Source organism: Salvelinus fontinalis, chromosome 37 (genome assembly GCF_029448725.1).
Source record: "Salvelinus fontinalis isolate EN_2023a chromosome 37, ASM2944872v1, whole genome shotgun sequence".
Classification (NCBI taxonomy): Eukaryota; Metazoa; Chordata; class Actinopteri; order Salmoniformes; family Salmonidae; genus Salvelinus; species Salvelinus fontinalis.
The window spans coordinates 6,403,626-6,409,625 of NC_074701.1; positions in this window are offsets into that span (position 1 = coordinate 6,403,626).

Sequence of the window (6,000 nt, forward strand, 5' to 3'; positions counted from 1 at the left end):
GGGTGTTGTGACATGAGTATGAAATTGTAATTCTGGTTGTTTATGGTTTTAGGGACTCCTGAAGCAAACCAGGCTGCCGTCTTGTGAAACAGGGGATGTAAAGAATCTAGCTAGCTCAAGCATTTACTGCAAATTGAATGTACAAATTTGTATGCTTGCCTTGCTGATATTTGCCATGCAGATAGATGAAATAACGTAACTAGCTATGTTCTTGCTTATTCTGCAGTGGAGGATAAAAAATTCATGTATGTATCTAGCCAATCTGTGTATTTAATTTTACCTTTATTTAACTAGGCAAGTCAGTTAATTAAGAACAAACTCTTATTTTCATTGACGGCCTAGGAACAGTGGGTTAACTGCCTTGATAAGGGGAAGAACAACAGATTTTTACCTTGTCAGCTCAGGGATTCGATCTTGCAACCTTTCGGTTACTAGTCCAATGCACTAACCACTCGGCTACCTGCCGTCTATGGTCCCAAATAATCGGAATACATATTAGTTCAGAACCTAGCTATGAACCTCAGCTATCACAGCCAGTTGTATCAATTTAAAAACAGGCAACTACATTAAAGAAGCCTGTGGATTGAGTAGAATATATTACTTTGTGCGGGGAAACTCGATTTGTCGAACTTATCACCTCTAAAATAAAAATGTAACACTATAAAGAGTTTTTATAATGTCTCATTGCAAACCTATTTGTAATGTTTGTGTCAAATTTTAATAGGGTTGTTAGCTAAACTTGTCTTCACAAGTAAACTGCTGCTGTCACGGTTTTGGAGAGTCATGATGGCTCGCAGTGATGACGCAAAAATTAGCAATTGATTTAACTATTGATGAGCTCACGAGTAATTCACTTTACACTCACCATTGATCATTCTTGTTTCTAATCTGTGAGAGAGGCGCTACCTACATTTACATTTACATTTAAGTCATTTAGCAGACGCTATTATCCAGAGCGACTTACAAATTGGTGCATTCACCTTATGACATCCAGTGGAACAGCCACTTTACAATAGTGCATCAAGATCTTTTAAGGGGGGGGGGGGGGGGGTCAGAAGGATTGCTTTATCCTATCCTAGGTATTCCTTAAAGAGGTGGGGTTTCAGGTGTCTCCGGAAGGTGGTGATTGACTCCGCTGTCCTGGCGTCGTGAGGGAGTTTGTTCCACCATTGGGGGGCCAGAGCAGCGAACAGTTTTGACTGGGCTGAGCGGGAACTGTACTTCCTCAGTGGTAGGGAGTCGAGCAGGCCAGAGGTGGATGAACGCAGTGCCCTTGTTTGGGTGTAGGGCCTGATCAGAGCCTGGAGGTACTGAGGTGCCGTTCCCCTCACAGCTCCATAGGCAAGCACCATGGTCTTGTAGCGGATGCGAGCTTCAACTGGAAGCCAGTGGAGAGAGCGGAGGAGCGGGGTGACGTGAGAGAACTTGGGAAGGTTGAACACCAGACGGGCTGCGGCGTTCTGGATGAGTTGTAGGGGTTTAATGGCACAGGCAGGGAGCCCAGCCAACAGCGAGTTGCAGTAATCCAGACGGGAGATGACAAGTGCCTGGATTAGGACCTGTGCCGCTTCCTGTGTGAGGCAGGGTCGTACTCTGCGGATGTTGTAGAGCATGAACCTACAGGAACGGGCCACCGCCTTGATGTTAGTTGAGAACGACAGGGTGTTGTCCAGGATCACGCCAAGGTTCTTAGCGCTCTGGGAGGAGGACACAATGGAGTTGTCAACCGTGATGGCGAGATCATGGAACGGGCAGTCCTTCCCCGGGAGGAAGAGCAGCTCCGTCTTGCCGAGGTTCAGCTTGAGGTGGTGATCCGTCATCCACACTGATATGTCTGCCAGACATGCAGAGATGCGATTCGCCACCTGGTCATCAGAAGGGGGAAAGGAGAAGATTAATTGTGTGTCGTCTGCATAGCAATGATAGGAGAGACCATGTGAGGTTATGACAGAGCCAAGTGACTTGGTGTATAGCGAGAATAGGAGAGGGCCTAGAACAGAGCCCTGGGGGACACCAGTGGTGAGAGCGCGTGGTGAGGAGACAGATTCTCGCCACGCCACCTGGTAGGAGCGACCTGTCAGGTAGGACGCAATCCAAGCGTGGGCCGCGCCGGAGATGCCCAACTCGGAGAGGGTGGAGAGGAGGATCTGATGGTTCACAGTGTCGAAGGCAGCCGATAGGTCTAGAAGGATGAGAGCAGAGGAGAGAGAGTTAGCTTTAGCAGTGCGGAGTGCCTCCGTGACACAGAGAAGAGCAGTCTCAGTTGAATGACTAGTCTTGAAACCTGACTGATTTGGATCAAGAAGGTCATTCTGAGAGAGATAGCAGGAGAGCTGGCCAAGGACGGCACGTTCAAGAGTTTTGGAGAGAAAAGAAAGAAGGGATACTGGTCTGTAGTTGTTGACATCGGAGGGATCGAGTGTAGGTTTTTTCAGAAGGGGTGCAACTCTCGCTCTCTTGAAGACGGAAGGGACGTAGCCAGCGGTCAGGGATGAGTTGATGAGCGAGGTGAGGTAAGGGAGAAGGTCTCCGGAAATGGTCTGGAGAAGAGAGGAGGGGATAGGGTCAAGCGGGCAGGTTGTTGGGCGGCCGGCCGTCACAAGACGCGAGATTTCATCTGGAGAGAGAGGGGAGAAAGAGGTCAGAGCACAGGGTAGGGCAGTGTGAGCAGAACCAGCGATGTCGTTTGACTTAGCAAACGAGGATCGGATGTCGTCGACCTTCTTTTCAAAATGGTTGACGAAGTCATCTGCAGAGAGGGAGGAGGGGGGGGGGGGATTCAGGAGGGAGGAGAAGGTGGCAAAGAGCTTCCTAGGGTTAGAGGCAGATGCTTGGAATTTAGAGTGGTAGAAAGTGGCTTTAGCAGCAGAGACAGAAGAGGAAAATATAGAGAGGAGGGAGTGAAAGGATGCCAGGTCCGCAGGGAGGCGAGTTTTCCTCCATTTCCGCTCGGCTGCCCGTAGCCCTGTTCTGTGAGCTCGCAATGAGTCGTCGAGCCACGGAGCGGGAGGGGAGGACCGAGCCGGCCTGGAGGATAGGGGACATAGAGAGTCAAAGGATGCAGAAAGGGAGGAGAGGAGGGTTGAGGAGGCAGAATCAGGAGATAGGTTGGAGAAGGTTTGAGCAGAGGGGAGAGATGATAGGATGGAAGAGGAGAGAGTAGCGGGGGAGAGAGAGCGAAGGTTGGGACGGCGCGATACCATCCGAGTAGGGGCAGTGTGGGAAGTGTTGGATGAGAGCGAGAGGGAAAAGGATACAAGGTAGTGGTCGGAGACTTGGAGGGGAGTTGCAATGTGGTTAGTGGAAGAACAGCATCTAGTAAAGATGAGGTCAAGCGTATTGCCTGCCTTGTGAGTAGGGGGGGAAGGTGAGAGGGTGAGGTCAAAAGAGGAGAGGAGTGGAAAGAAGGAGGCAGAGAGGAATGAGTCAAAGGTAGACGTGGGGAGGTTAATAAAGTCGCCCAGAACTGTGAGAGGTGAGCCGTCCTCAGGAAAGGAGCTTATCAAGGCATCAAGCTCATTGATGAACTCTCCGAGGGAACTGGTGGAAAGAGGCCGTACGGCACAGAATGAGTTCTATAATGCCAGTTACGTGCGTTACGTCGTGACAGGTCACACTTTAAGGTACAGAGTCAACTTTTCTCTAATACTATTGGTCCATTACCATGTCAATCAACGCTGAATAGAAACTTAGTTCACCTTGGATTTTGATGCCAACACAGTTGCTACAGTCCCATTCGTTTTAAATTGCAGCCTTGTTTGAATGCCGCGGTTGCCCAAAATGTATACGGAACAGTAATGATTGGTAAAAATGTGGTTCTATGGTAACCTAACGATGGGTAAATACTGGACAGAACATATGCTGGTTTATTTTTACCTAGCTAGTTGGGTTGTGTGAATAACCCAACTGTTGGGAACATGGCTTAATTTAACCATCAGTATTTTTTTACTCTCATGCTGGGTTAACCTAGCATCTGGGTATTTTTAAGGTAATACTTAGGTTATTTTCAGGGGCATGGCTTATGGCATGGCATTTTACACATTCTCCTATAATATTACAATTACTTGTTACATATTATAAGAAGATACAATATGGTGGTGTATCACAACAATGGGATTTACATAGACTCATATTACTAGGCTCCCGAGTGGCGCAGCGGTCTAAGGCACTGCATCTCAGTGCAAGAGGCGTCACTACAGTCCCTGGTTTGAATTCAGGCTATATCACATCCGTGATTGGGAGTCTCATTTGGGCGTTGCACAATTGGCCCAGTGTCATCCATGTTTGGCCGGGGTAGGCCTTCATTGTAAATAAGAATTTGTTATTAACTGACTTGCCTAGTTAAATAAATAACTCATACACTTCTGAGCTTTTCAATGTATAGACATTCGGGATTTCCAAAAGGACAGTCCAATGACCCTCCATGGGCGTTGCATGCTTTTCTATATACATCTGTATATTGTCCAGGAGCCCCCGGCACAGGATTTACCACCACAGGTGGGTCATAAACACCCCTTCCCACAGCCATTTGTTTTACTGTGGTCTTTATCAGGAGAGATTTTAAGAATGGTAAGACACAACAAAAAACGATTCCCATGACCACCAGTGCAACACCTATCATTTTTAAAAACATTGCTCCCCATTTTCTCAAAGTTAAGTCCAGCCCAAGCGTGAGTATCAAATCCTGCATTTTCCTTTACTTCTTGTCGTAATCCTTTCAGTTTGGTCATAGCTTCCGCAAATGATCCATCTGGGGCCGTGTTGTTGGGAACGAAGGTGCAACATTCTTCTCCGAACATTATGCAAACTCCACCTTTCTCAGCTGAGCGCCAATTCAAAACCTGCCTGTTCTGCCATGTCATTTTGATAGTGGCCTGTACCTGTTCTCCCAAAGCTGTGAATGCAGAGTCTGTATAGTTAACTTCTACTTCCTCCCAATCCCGGGTCCGGGAGCACCCCCACCAGTAAAAAAGCTGACTAGCATAGCCTCGCATAGCGTCATAAGTAAATAGTAGCATCTAAATATCATTAAATCACAAGTCCAAGACACCAGATGAAAGATACACATCTTGTGAATCCAGCCATCATTTCTGATTTTTAAAATGTTTTACAGGGAAGACACAATATGTAAATCTATTAGCTAACCACGATAGCAAAAGACACAACTTTTTTTTCACACCATTTAATTCCTGCATAGGTAGCTATCACAATTTCGACCAAATAAAGATATAAATAGCCACTAACCAAGAAACAACTTCATCAGATGACAGTCTGATAACATATTTATTGTATAGCATATGTTTTGTTAGAAAAATGTGCATATTTCAGGTATAAATCATAGTTTACCATTGCAGCCACCATCACAACTCTCACCAAAGCAACTAGAATAACTACAGAGACCATCGTGTATTACCTAAATACTCATCATAAAACATTTCTGAAAAATACACAGCGTACAGCAAATGAAAGACAAAGATCTTGTGAATCCAGACAATATTTCAGATTTTTTAAGTGTTTTACAGCGAAAACACAATATAGCATTATATTAGCTTACTACAATAGCCAACCACACAACAGCATTGATTCAGGCCAACAATCGCGATACCGAATAAACCAGCAAAAGATATTAATTTTTTCACTAACCTTCTCAAACTTCTTCAGATGACAGTCCTATAACATCATATTAAACAATGCATATAGAGTTTGTTCGAAAATGTGCATATTTAGCGGCACAAATCGTGGTTATACAATGAGAAAAGTAGCCAAGCTGCCAACAATATGTCGGCAGAAATCTTGGGAGAGGCACCTAATCTAATCAGTAACTAATCCTAAACTTGACTAAAAAATACAGGTTGGACAGCAAATGAAAGATACATTAGTTCTTAATGCAATCGCTGTGTTAGATTTTTTAAATTAACGTTACTACGACACACAGCGTGCGTTAAAGCGAGACCGTACCGAAATTAATGGCGGAATATGAGTTTAACATTTTTCAACAGA